Genomic DNA, 12219 nt, shown 5'->3' on the forward strand with positions numbered 1-12219 from the left:
TGTGTTTTTTCCACTAGTAGGGCATCTATTAGTGCACTGGATCATGTTTTCTCCACTGGAAGGGCACTGAAAGAGCACTATCAAGTTTTCTTCACTGGAAGGGCACTAAAAGAGCACTATCATGTTTTCTCCACTGGAAGGGCACTAAAAGAGCACTATCATGTTTTCTCCACTGGAAGGGCACTAAAAGAGCACTATCAAGTTTTCTCCACTGGAAGGGCACTAAAAGAGCACTATCATGTTTTCTCCACTGGAAGGGCACTAAAAGAGCACTATCATGTTTTCTCCACTGGATGGGCACTAAAAGAGCACTATCAAGTTTTCTCCACTGGAAGGGCACCCTAGAGGGCATTTTGTAATGCTTTCTCCACTGGAAGGGCACTAAAAGAGCACTCTCATGTTTTCTCCACTGGAAGGGCACTAAATGAGCACTATCATGTTTTCTCCACTTGAAGGGCACTGAAAGAGCACTATCAAGTTTTCTCCACTGGAAGGGCACTAAAAGAGCACTCTCATGTTTTCTCCACTGGAAGGGCACTAAAAGAGCACTATCAAGGGCACTAAAAGAGCACTATCATGTTTTCTCCACTTGAAGGGCACTGAAAGAGCACTATCAAGTTTTCTCCACTGGAAGGGCACTAAAAGAGCACTCTCATGTTTTCTCCACTGGAAGGGCACTAAAAGAGCTCTATCAAGGGCACTAAAAGAGCACTATCATGTTTTCTCCACTTGAAGGGCACTGAAAGAGCACTATCAAGTTTTCTCCACTGGAAGGGCACTAAAAGAGCACTATCAAGTTTTCTCCACTGGAAGGGCACTGAAAGAGCACTATCAAGTTTTCTCCACTGGAAGGGCACTAAAAGAGCACTATCAAGTTTTCTCCACTGGAATGGCACTAAAAGAGCACTATCATGTTTTCTCCACTGGAAGGGCACTAAAAGAGCACTATCAAGTTTTCTCCACTAGAAGGGCACTAGAAGAGCACTATCATGTTTTCTCTACTGGAAGGGCACTAAAAGAGCACAATCAAGTTTTCTCCACTGGAAGGGCACTAAAAGAGCACTATCAAGTTTTCTCCACTGGAAGGGCACTGAAAGAGCACTATCAAGTTTTCTCCACTGGAAGGGCACTAGAAGAGCACTATCAAGTTTTCTCTACTGGAAGGGCACAAAAGAGCACTATTATGTTTTCTCCACTGGAAGGGCACCCTAGAGGGCACTTTATCACATTTTCTTGCACATTGAATGGAATGAGGTATGGAATGGAAATACTCGAGTAAAGTACAAGTACCTTATATTTGCACTTAAGTAAATGCATTTAATTACTTTTCCCATTGCAATTTACCACATATTAAGGAGCGTTCATCTGGGCATGAAAGGGGCATGTAGCATAATGTTAGAAAAAGTGCTGTATGCTTGATCTTGAAGATGACTGTTATACCCCAAGGTTTCATTTTTTTTACTATCTCATGGTACAGTGTAGTGTAGGTACTACATAAATAAAGACATTGTGGGGTCATGAAGGCAAAATTCTACTGGCATCCAATACACTGGCATGAAAAAATAAAAAACAAAGGCAGTTATGTGTTCTTTTGGGGGTTTACTGTATTAATCAGTATGTAGCATATTAAAATCATAAAGAAGAACAAAAGAATCATTATTTTATTGTAGTAAGTAAACACATGAATACTTGAAAAAGCTGCAGATGCTGTTGTTTTTAAGCATAGAAAATCTTTCTAAATCAAAATTAGAACTAATATTTACATTTTCGCTATGTGGAGTACATTTTTGTTCTTTCTTTCTTTTTTTCTTTTTTTTTTACAGCAGTTAATTTTTGTGCTTTTCCAGTGGCAAACAACTACCAGACCTTCTCATGAAACTAGAGCGACAAGCAAAGAGACAGAGGAAGATGTGAAGAAGAGCATGTCAGGTATAATTAGTGTAAGTGGGGAATCTAGTTTCAGTGGTGTCATTCTTTGCAAACAATGTCTACTCTAAGTTGATGCATGTGTGCATATGTTGCACACATGTCCTGCACGGTAGCTGCATTTGTCATCTCGATCTTAATTCTGTAAAAAAAAATTTTTAAAACTCTGGAAAAAAGATTTTACATATATGATTGTCCCATATTCAAAACATACATTTGAGTTCCTGCAGGTGTCTCTTTTTTCTTTGTAAAAGTAAAATCCATGATTCATTAGAGTAATTTTAGTTTTAGCTCCTCTCTCTGATGCTTCTGAACGAACAAACAGCCTGCTGTGCCTTTAAAGGCTTCTTGCTCACTTGTTTGTGTGTGAGAGGCTTTTTCACTTAACACCTCCGCTCAATGACCTGATAACCTTTCCATTCAACCCTTGGCTTGGCTTCAGGTCAAGCTGAATGCAAATCCAATTTGCCAATCCAATTAATAAATAAATATAAACTGTCTAAAATCACGACAAGAGCAAAAGTACATGATAGTTATGATCGTGTTTAGTCTTCAGTTGAATGTGAAGTTATTAAAAAGATTAAATGGCTGCTTAACTCATTTTGTGGGTTCTTGTCTTTTTAGCCACACGGGGGCAGCATTTGTATTCTTGTGGAGGCAAGGAATAAGTGGATTACATCAAAGAAAATACCCTAGATTGCATGGAGAGTCACAGATCCTTTGAGTAGCACAGTATGGTTAGGGTGGAATTGAAGTCACCCTCACTAATATGGCCATGACCTTTGGATGACGGCGATCCTGAAGTGAACACTGTTAGGCATAGTGGGTCATTATTTTAAAATAACTGGTCAGTCTGAAAAGAGAATATAATATATATATATATATCGCAAATAAAGGCAGATTAATTGTTTTACTATTGACTGCTGTTGTTTTCTGCAAAACCCCTCTTTAGCTTTTTGTGTTCTCAGTAACTACATGCTAACAAGTACCTGAAAAAAATCTCACCTTCACCCAAAGCACATAATTTTCCCAGTGACATAGAAAACAAGTCTCTACAAGTTTCTCTGAAGAATGGGTATCTTTATCTCGTTAAGTAAAATCAGATTCAGGGCCAGATAAACCCACCATGGGGCCATAGGGCAAAAATGAGCTGTGGGCCCCTGTTGAGCCCCATTTGGGACCCCCAGATACTAACCAGTGTTCTGCCTCGTGAATAATCAGCCCCTGGTGTGATGTTGTTAGTTTTATGATTATTTGACTACACACATATTTATTTAGAAATATGAAACATGTGAGTATATTACCACCTGAAACATTTAATGAAGTCAAACTAGATTTTGACATAAGTTCAATTGGGGCCACCTTAAAGCACGTTGTATTCCAGTTTATAGTGTGCTTTAATGGTTAGCACATTCGCATCTAACACATAACGTTCATAGCAATGGGGTATTTAACTTTAACTTACTGACTGACCGTAAATGTAACTAGTTCATTTGTATAAAGTGGGTATTCAGTAGATTTTTTAGATTCCATGGAAATTGCATGGTGTTTCATCTGCCTGCCACAGCAAACACAGCTACAGGGTAAGCAGTAGTCTTGTTTGCTCTCTGCTGGCAGCTCGCTGATACTGCACAGATCAAGTGGAGTGGAGGTTGATCCGGTCCTACGTGTTTGTAGAGAGCAGGGGTGTGAAAGGTTCATTCTTCTGTCACACCTCAAGACAAAATTACATAATCTAACTATTCCTAACATTGCATTACAAGGCAGTACAATCATTTCCTGTTAACGTCAGAAATGTTTCTCTCTTCCTCAATTGAAGTTTAGTCATTTACCAAACAATTATATCTAAGTAATTCCACTGTGTGTAAGAGATGTTACAGTAAGAGTTCATAGCAAAGTTCTTTAGTGTTATTCCTCATTTATTCGTGAGGTTTGGATGGACACTGTGCTGCGATTCAGAGAGGACAGATCAGACAGAAGAGCAGAGGAGAGGAGCTCTTGATGCACTCTGACCAGAGACCACCTTAAGGTGATGCTATGACACCAGTTTTCAGCCATGTTGACCAGTAGGCCTATTGTCTAAATTACCAAACATGGCACAATCTTTAATCCAGGCAACAGTGATTTTTCTGCCTTGATGATTGCACAATCGGAAGAATGCGGGGGAAAGAAGTGATGTGAGCATGCACCAGTGATGTCAACATTTTTCCCTCTCCCTCGTCAGTTGTTTAACATTACTGAAATAGCTGATGACAAATCAGCCGGCTGACCTCTGAGCGTCATCACGTCTGTTTTTAGCCATGTATACTGCAAACCTCAGCCCACTTGGCCTTGGAAGTCCTTGTATTTCTCTTTCCTGCTGCCCGCGTCGCCCACACTCTCCCCTGGATAGCGGCGTGCGGCCACAGCCTCTCCTCTCGCCTCCACTCCCCTCCACTCTTCCCTCACCCACTGACCCACTGGCGGAAAGCGTGGGGGCCATCTGTGCTTTAGAGGTTACTTTTAGTCTACCAGGCTGCTATTTTTTCTTAAAACCACAAAGCACAGGCTTACTTACGCAATACTTGTCTCACTCTCCGGTTCTCTCTCCCATTGCTTCACAGGTCTTGTTTACACAACAGTGCACTTGGCTAGTGGAACACACTCTTACAGGAAGAGTGACTGTTAAATTTGGTGACTGAAGGAATAATGGTTTAAAATAGTAGTCTCTGAGGAGGTACTGCATATTTATATTAACAGTTGGGGTATAGCAGCTCAGATCAAGAAGGGAATCAACCAAATCAGTACATTTTACCCATTTGCAACATATTTTAAAAAACACCAACTCTAGTTCATACATTTAAGTAAAACCAGTATGTTTCCTATATTATCCCAAAAAAGAGTGACTTTATATGATATATATGTGTGTGCAGAAATGAAATGAAATGATTTTGTGTGAGTCTTAGCAACAATTACCACCAAACCTATTTTCCCCATTTTAGTTCTGTAAATATATTGTATATGTGTGTCCTGCAAAATCTGTGACACATTTAAACTAAACATTTTGAGCCAAATCCTAATGTGTGCATGCCAACATTCTCACATTGATATGCTGGTTTACAAATTAGCACTACACACAAAAATTGAAGTCTGTTAAGCTGTTAAAAGACCATTATATACTTATATTACTTAAAATACTTATAAAATTGGTTGTAATGGAATACTTCAACATTTTGGGAAAAATGCTTATTCTTTTTATTCAAACTAATTTATGTTTCTGTTTTGGCATAACACAACATTATTATATTTAAATACAATTACACTCTGTATGAATAATATGAATATGAATAATACATTAAAACACTGCATATGTTGTTATAGGTGTATTACAGTAAGAAACACCACAGATTCACATTTTTGTTAATATTTTTCTGCTCAACTCCAGAATTTTTGTTTTTATCTTGTCACAATCAAAAGACAAATTTAAACAGTCAACGACCGAAAAGGAGCAGGGAGAAGAAAAATCTTATTTTGCCTGCGCCTTACTCAAAACATAAATAAACAAAAGAAAGATATACTTAACATCCAGTAACATGAGTTCAAAATCAACTAAGGAAACATCTGACAACTTCATATAGTCTAATCACATATGGACTGCAGTGATGACAACAGTACATGAAGGTGCCAAATAAAGATATGAAGTCATGCTTATAGACAATGAATGATGGGAGATTTGTGATGACTATAGAGGAAAAAGGAGAAATTATCTAAGTTGCAGGTTAAACAGCTGAGACAGACACTGTTGATAAAAATAGCTCCTTTGACCACAAGTTGGTCTTGTGAACCATGTTATATTTAACACATGACAACACAGAGGAACTTAAACATGAACAAAAAAAATGTATTTTTCCAGTTTTAATACAGCAAAGTATTTTTTTTTTTTTACTCAAGAAGTGAATGTTTATCCACAGTGACACCTTGCTAGAAATCTCTCTCCAGGAGCAGGGATTTAAATATACATGTGCAACCTTTTCCATAAGATGTTCGCCACACAAAGATGGCCTTTAAAAGCACATTTTCCTCTGCAGCATGTGTATCTTTGAGTATTATTCCAGTCATGGTCATTCTTGCCCAACAAAGTGGGGTCAAATTCTGAATGGAAAATCTGTCTCTGGGAACACAACCTTGATTTATGTCCTGCAGTCACTTACAAAAGTCAAATTAACGTGCAATTGCTGTCTGACGATGTCAACATAGTGGATCATTGTGTGTGTGTGTGTGTGTGTGTGTGTGTGTGTGTATTTATGTATCCTCCACCGGGTCATGATGACCTCCAAAGAGAGCAATTGATTTTTGATTGCCTGTAGAAGCCTTGTTTTATCAAAAAGCTCTATCACTGGAAGTAATACTACACAGCAGGGTACAGTGTCTTCTTACACTGGCTCCTGGTGTGTTTATATGGATTGATTTTAAGATGTTACTGATTACCTTTTACCTCTTTGTGGCCCTGCTTCTGGCAACATGTCTGACCTTTTAGTCCCACATGAGCCCGTACATAGCTTGAGGTCCTTGGGCAAGAGTCCCCGCTCACAACTGAAGGGGACAGGACCTTTGCAGTTAGAAAATAAAGCTAGCTGAATCAGTATTAACAATTACATTTTAACTTGATTTTACTTAAATTGTCTCTTTATTGCATTTATCTTAAATTACTGGCACTTATGTCACCTACTTGATTGTGATCCAGTTAATGTCTTTTGTCACCTCTCCATTTGAGTTTAATTTGTTGATTTTTATGCCTTGTGTAAAGCTGTTTTTCACCTGCATGAAGAGTGCTCTGCATATAAATATTATTATTATTATAACAATCATTTTTCAACTTTTCAGTTCAACAATTCAGCCATTAATTTTTAAACTGTAGAGAACAACAGAGGGCAGCAGAGTGTTTTGGTACAACCGGTTCCTCCCAGAAGTCCTTACTAGAGAACTGTATCTCTATAACACTGGAAAGAGAGCTGATTTAATGAGAGCAGTAGGAAACCCAGCATGCTACAGAGGCCCTCATCACTGACTTGGTATGGAAGCACTGCACTTAGACGACGGATGAAGCCTGACCGGCCGCGGCCAAGATTAACGTAGGCAGGGGGCCTCGTGGTGCCACTTCCTCTCTTCCCTCTCTTGGCAGTGGCATAATTGCTGAGGTTGCCTAGCGACCGGAAGCATGGAAACAGAAGGTGTCACTTGTTACCTCAGAGCTGGATTTAGCCAAATTGTAAAATAGCCACCGATGGATCATGAGGAGGATCGACTTACTAAAGATAAGCAGCAGAAGGCAGGAAAAGAGGGAGGTATCAGAAAATAGACAGAGGCCACTATGAGGGTCATTGATTCATGGCTATATATTGTTTTACTGGACGCATTTAAATGAGCATAAAAATACAACAGATTGGATAGTAATCTGATTAAAAAGCATTTATGTAAAACAACATGATTTTATAGCAAAATGTAACATAATATTGAGTAAGTGGTATTTATACTGCATACATCTATTGTCAAAATGTGTCTAAGGTAACAGGCTTTTTGCTTAATTACACATGTAAAATATTATATTGCTTACATTTAAATTTCTGTTTCTTGAATTCACTTTCAAGACTCATTGTTTGGGAACAACCCTCTGGTGTGTGCTGCAATGACCAAGTCATAAAATTCTTCTAAAGTTACGATATCAATTGACAAAGTTCTTTAATTAGTAGTGTTTTGCATCATATGAGCTCTCCACCAATTATTTTGTATTCCTTTAAATTCTAATCAGCTTGCTGGGATCAATTGCAGGCCACTGTATAGGTGGGAGTGAGGGGCTATAGTTACAACATGTAGGAAGAGATCAATTCTATCAGTGTTGGTGCTGTTTGTAGTGCTCACCCAGGTCAATAAAGGCCAATCGATTCATTACTCAATTCAAGTAATTGCTTAGTAATTAATTACTTAAAGCAGATGTAATTAGGTTAAATAAGGTTGAAATTAATGTGTAATTTGTTCCACCTAGTGACGAAGTCACCTGACACTATTGTAACCTCAGCTCTACAAAGCCCTTTAGCGTTTTTTAATCTCATTGCTTTGGCTTTTTGCTGCTCATCAGAGTCATTTCAGCAGCTGTTTTCAGAGAAAAAGGTTTGATAAACCCACTGTGAGTTAGCTGCCCAACACCACACAGAAGACGGACAAAGGAGACGTGGCTCTGAATTGTTGCATGTTTTGTACCAGTCACGAAGGAGTTAAACGTCACTTCCTGTGTCCTCTAGGTGGCAACATACTTATATGTTGTGTACCAGTACATGAGGTTTGGTTGGACCATGCTGTGAAAATATCATGTAAATCAAATTATTTTTGTCAGAGGGCTTAGATCCTGTTGCCAGTAAATGGCACTATGGCACTGAGTGAATACTGGCATGTAGATGTGTTTAGGGCAGGACTTTCGTGAAACCTGTAAAGTTTGGTACAGATCTGAGCGTGTACACTGAAGTTTTAACAACTTCCTGTTTCAGGGCGGATCATCAGTATTCAATGCCATGCCACGGACATTGACGAAAAGTCGATCAGATTTATTCTGTAAGAGCTCCTTAAAGTACACACCCTGTAAAGGGCCACAAATGGGCTGAAATGCCACATTCAAATCAAAATGGTTCTTCCTGTTGGGTTTTGGGTAGGGCTCTTAGAGGCTTTTTCGTGTGTCTTGGGATGATACATGTGCAACATAACTATCTTGCATCTAGGTGAAACAGGGCGTGGGGGCTGCATCAGTGGATGTTCACTTCCTGCTGCCAGCAGGTGACGCTGAGTATGAGTGAATTTTGTGTGGCCAATCTGTTAGGAGTAGTACATAAAAGCATGAAATTTGACACTTCCTCTTGCCAGTGGGTGGCACTATGACTTTGAGTGTTTGTTGGCATATGGAGTTCAGGGTGGGACTTTTATCATACATGTAAATTTTGGTACAGATGTGAGCATGTACACTGCAGTTATAACAACTTCCTATTTAATGGCGAATCATAAATTTTTGACGCCACGCCACGGATATGGCCATTGATGAAAACTCACAGATAGCCCAACTTTTCATTGTCAATGCCTTTAGATGCACAGCAGAAATTTGAAGTCAGTCCCATTAATTCCCTAGGAGGAGTTTGTTAAAGTACGCAGCCTGTGACTCGTCGAAAATGGCTATTAAATTCAAAATGGCTGACTTCCTGTTGGGTTTAGGACATTGCTCTGAGAAGCTTTTTTATACGTCTGGACATGATACATCTGCCATAAAAAATTTTTATAATTCAGTGAAACGTGGCCCGGAGGCTGCTCTGTAGGGGGCGATAGCGAGCCATTTTGCCACACCCATGCATGAAACCATATGACACGTAAATTGTCATATGTAAAGTTTGATGAGTTTTTGAGCATATTAACACCACCAAAAATGCAATTACTTTGCAGACAAAAGAAGAAGAAGAAGAAAAATAAAAATAAAATCCGTTTCAGTAGGGTCCTTGTTTCATGTTTCATGCTCGGGCCCTAATGATTACTAATGTTGCTCTGTGTCTGCTGTGTGAATATGGAAAGTGTTTGCTAATATGTTTGCCATGTTAATTTATAGTGTTATATTATAGTGTTGTGTTTACAGCTTTTTGCGATGATGCTAAGTGGCCAATAAAATCTATTAATTCAGGTTTGATTATTTAAAGGGATGTTTGTTTCAGGTTAATTTTGCTTTCTTGTTTACTCATCTAGAGAGGAGCTAACATTTGTACCTTTCTTATATTTCTGTTTGGTAGAACTTAGCTTAGCCTATTCCCAGAGACTCTATGGTGGAAACAGAAGGTCCAAATTATAATGTAAGTACATTTTAATTTGAGCTTTTGAAAAATTGTTAATAGGCTATTGAGCACATTTTATTAAACGCTCAAGTTTGGAGAAGGGCTGAGTTAAAACAAACTGACTTTAGCTAATACACTGTATTAGGGTTACTGAATAATATTTACAATACCCACATGTCACAAATGAACCAGATAATAAGCTTAAGTCAAGTTGATTTAATTTTTATAGCCACATCTCCAAGAGCTTTACCATCCGTGTAACATAGAGACAGCAGCACAATTGCAAATAAAATACATCAAATAATATAATATAAATATTAAAGGTATTACCCTTAATATTTATATTATGCTTTACAAATTTCAGGCAAAATATAAAACTATGTGAAATGAAGACTAAATGCAATAAATTATTCTACAGTTTTAATTGCACTGTTGTGAGTACTGGCAACATTCACATTGTGTTATGATGTGTATGTAAATGATCTCATTGACTCCAGCCAATGGCATCAATTCAGATTTTTCATCAGTTGATTTGAAAAGCATTTGTCCTCGGAATCATTTCCCGGCTGGCCCAGATGTCATTCGAGGCCTATCATTCTGATTCCTGATATTTGTCTTTTCGACTCGTCCTTTCCGCATTCGTCTGTGTAGAAGACCTGCTTCCGCTCTTCTATCCTTATCTCCCCATTATTAGCGCCCCATCCCTTCATCTCCTCCTCCCCTCACATTCTCTCTGCATTTTCTCACTCATCCACATCTTCCTCCCTCCAATAAACCTAATCCTCCAATCTGCGCTCTCATTCACTCTCTCCTTTCCTGTTCCCATTCATCCCCATTTTTTTTTACTTCTCTGTATCAATCACATGCACCTTCACCTTCCACTCACTGTTGTTCAAATGTCTCCCATCTCTACCCTCCCTCTTTTCTACCATATACCTCCATCTCTGCCTCCATCTCTGGTGCGCGCACAGCGGATGGCGGCGGCCCACTCAGTCCTCTCAGGGAGCAGAAGGTTTGTCCACTCCCACTCAGGCTTTGCGTCATGGAACACAGAGAAATAGAGACAGAGGAGAGAGAACAGATGGGAGGAGGACACACTGGCTGCCTGTTTTATAACATTACTCCTAACAACGCTGTGGTCATCAGTATGACTATGTAAAGTAGCACGCTATTGTAGACTCATCAAGCAAGCCTATATATAGGACTGAGCTGAATATGGCGGAGCAGGAACTGACACTTTTGGTGGGAAAAGGAAATGTTGTCCCACACCTTGAGAAAGGTTAAATGGTCTATGCATAATTCTGAAAATATATAAGGTAATATGGTGACCTTTTTTAGAGGAAACTCAGGCAATACTTCGATGTGTGGCTTATTTCATACGCATAATGATTTAACAAGTATCAGGAACATTTCTCATTTCATGTTTTTAATTGGATCCAACTTTTCAGACCATAAGCTCACCTCCACAGACCTGTTGCCTGTGTGGAAATCCAATCTGAGGGCTTCACTGTCACAAGATGGGTGTAACCATAGCGACCTGATGCACATCAGTGCATGACATCATAACTGACACAATCATTCCCATTTACGCAAGTGGAAAGACAATTCTGCTATTATTGTTTTTGCCTGTACCAGCTCCTACCTACGACTTTAAGTAAGCATTGCATAAGATTCTGTTTGCAAACGGCGATGATAAAAACATTTTATAAATGGCACAGTGTGCTGGTAACAGAGCGCGCCCAAATGCAAATGCTGGATTTACACAAGAACAAAACAGAAATTAGATTTGTCGCACCACGTAAACAAGAGATTAGATCTTCTCATTGCAAGATGAACATGAACAGTCAAATCTGGGTCATGCTGAAAGCAAAAATCCACCCTGGGAGAGAATTCCCAATGATCTTGGACAGCTGGATTAGACATACAGACAGAAACAAGTTGCTTCAAAAGCTCCAGAAAGAGCCAGGACCAGTATGTGATGTGATCAAATAGCATTTTCTGGAACAGCCTCACTGATAATGAATTAGAGACAGAATGTGAGGACGTGCTGACAGTACCTAGGGTGGTTTTGTGGTTAAGTAACAATGTCTTTTGGTTCAGTGCTGCAAGGTAAGTAAAGACGTGGGTGTAAAAGCATAATGAAACATTCTAAAAGTCCACAAAATCAACCACCTACAACTTGTCAGAGGCACAGTTCCCCACTTTAGCTTGATTTCAGCATCATGAGAGCTGCTACATTAACTGATTAAATAAAGGAGCATTAAATGTGTAATTATGTTTAATTGTGTTTTTTCCCCCGTCTAACAAAAACACCATGGGACTTTCTATAACACAAAATATGGAAACAATCAATCCATAAAGGTATAGAAACTTGAAAATCTAACACCAGTTTGTACATGAAGTTTGTACTAGATTACTGAATCCTGAAATTCAAACAGCTGTTAAGTTTAGCATT

Source organism: Micropterus dolomieu, linkage group LG11, assembly GCF_021292245.1.
Source record: "Micropterus dolomieu isolate WLL.071019.BEF.003 ecotype Adirondacks linkage group LG11, ASM2129224v1, whole genome shotgun sequence".
Lineage (NCBI taxonomy): Eukaryota > Metazoa > Chordata > Actinopteri > Centrarchiformes > Centrarchidae > Micropterus > Micropterus dolomieu.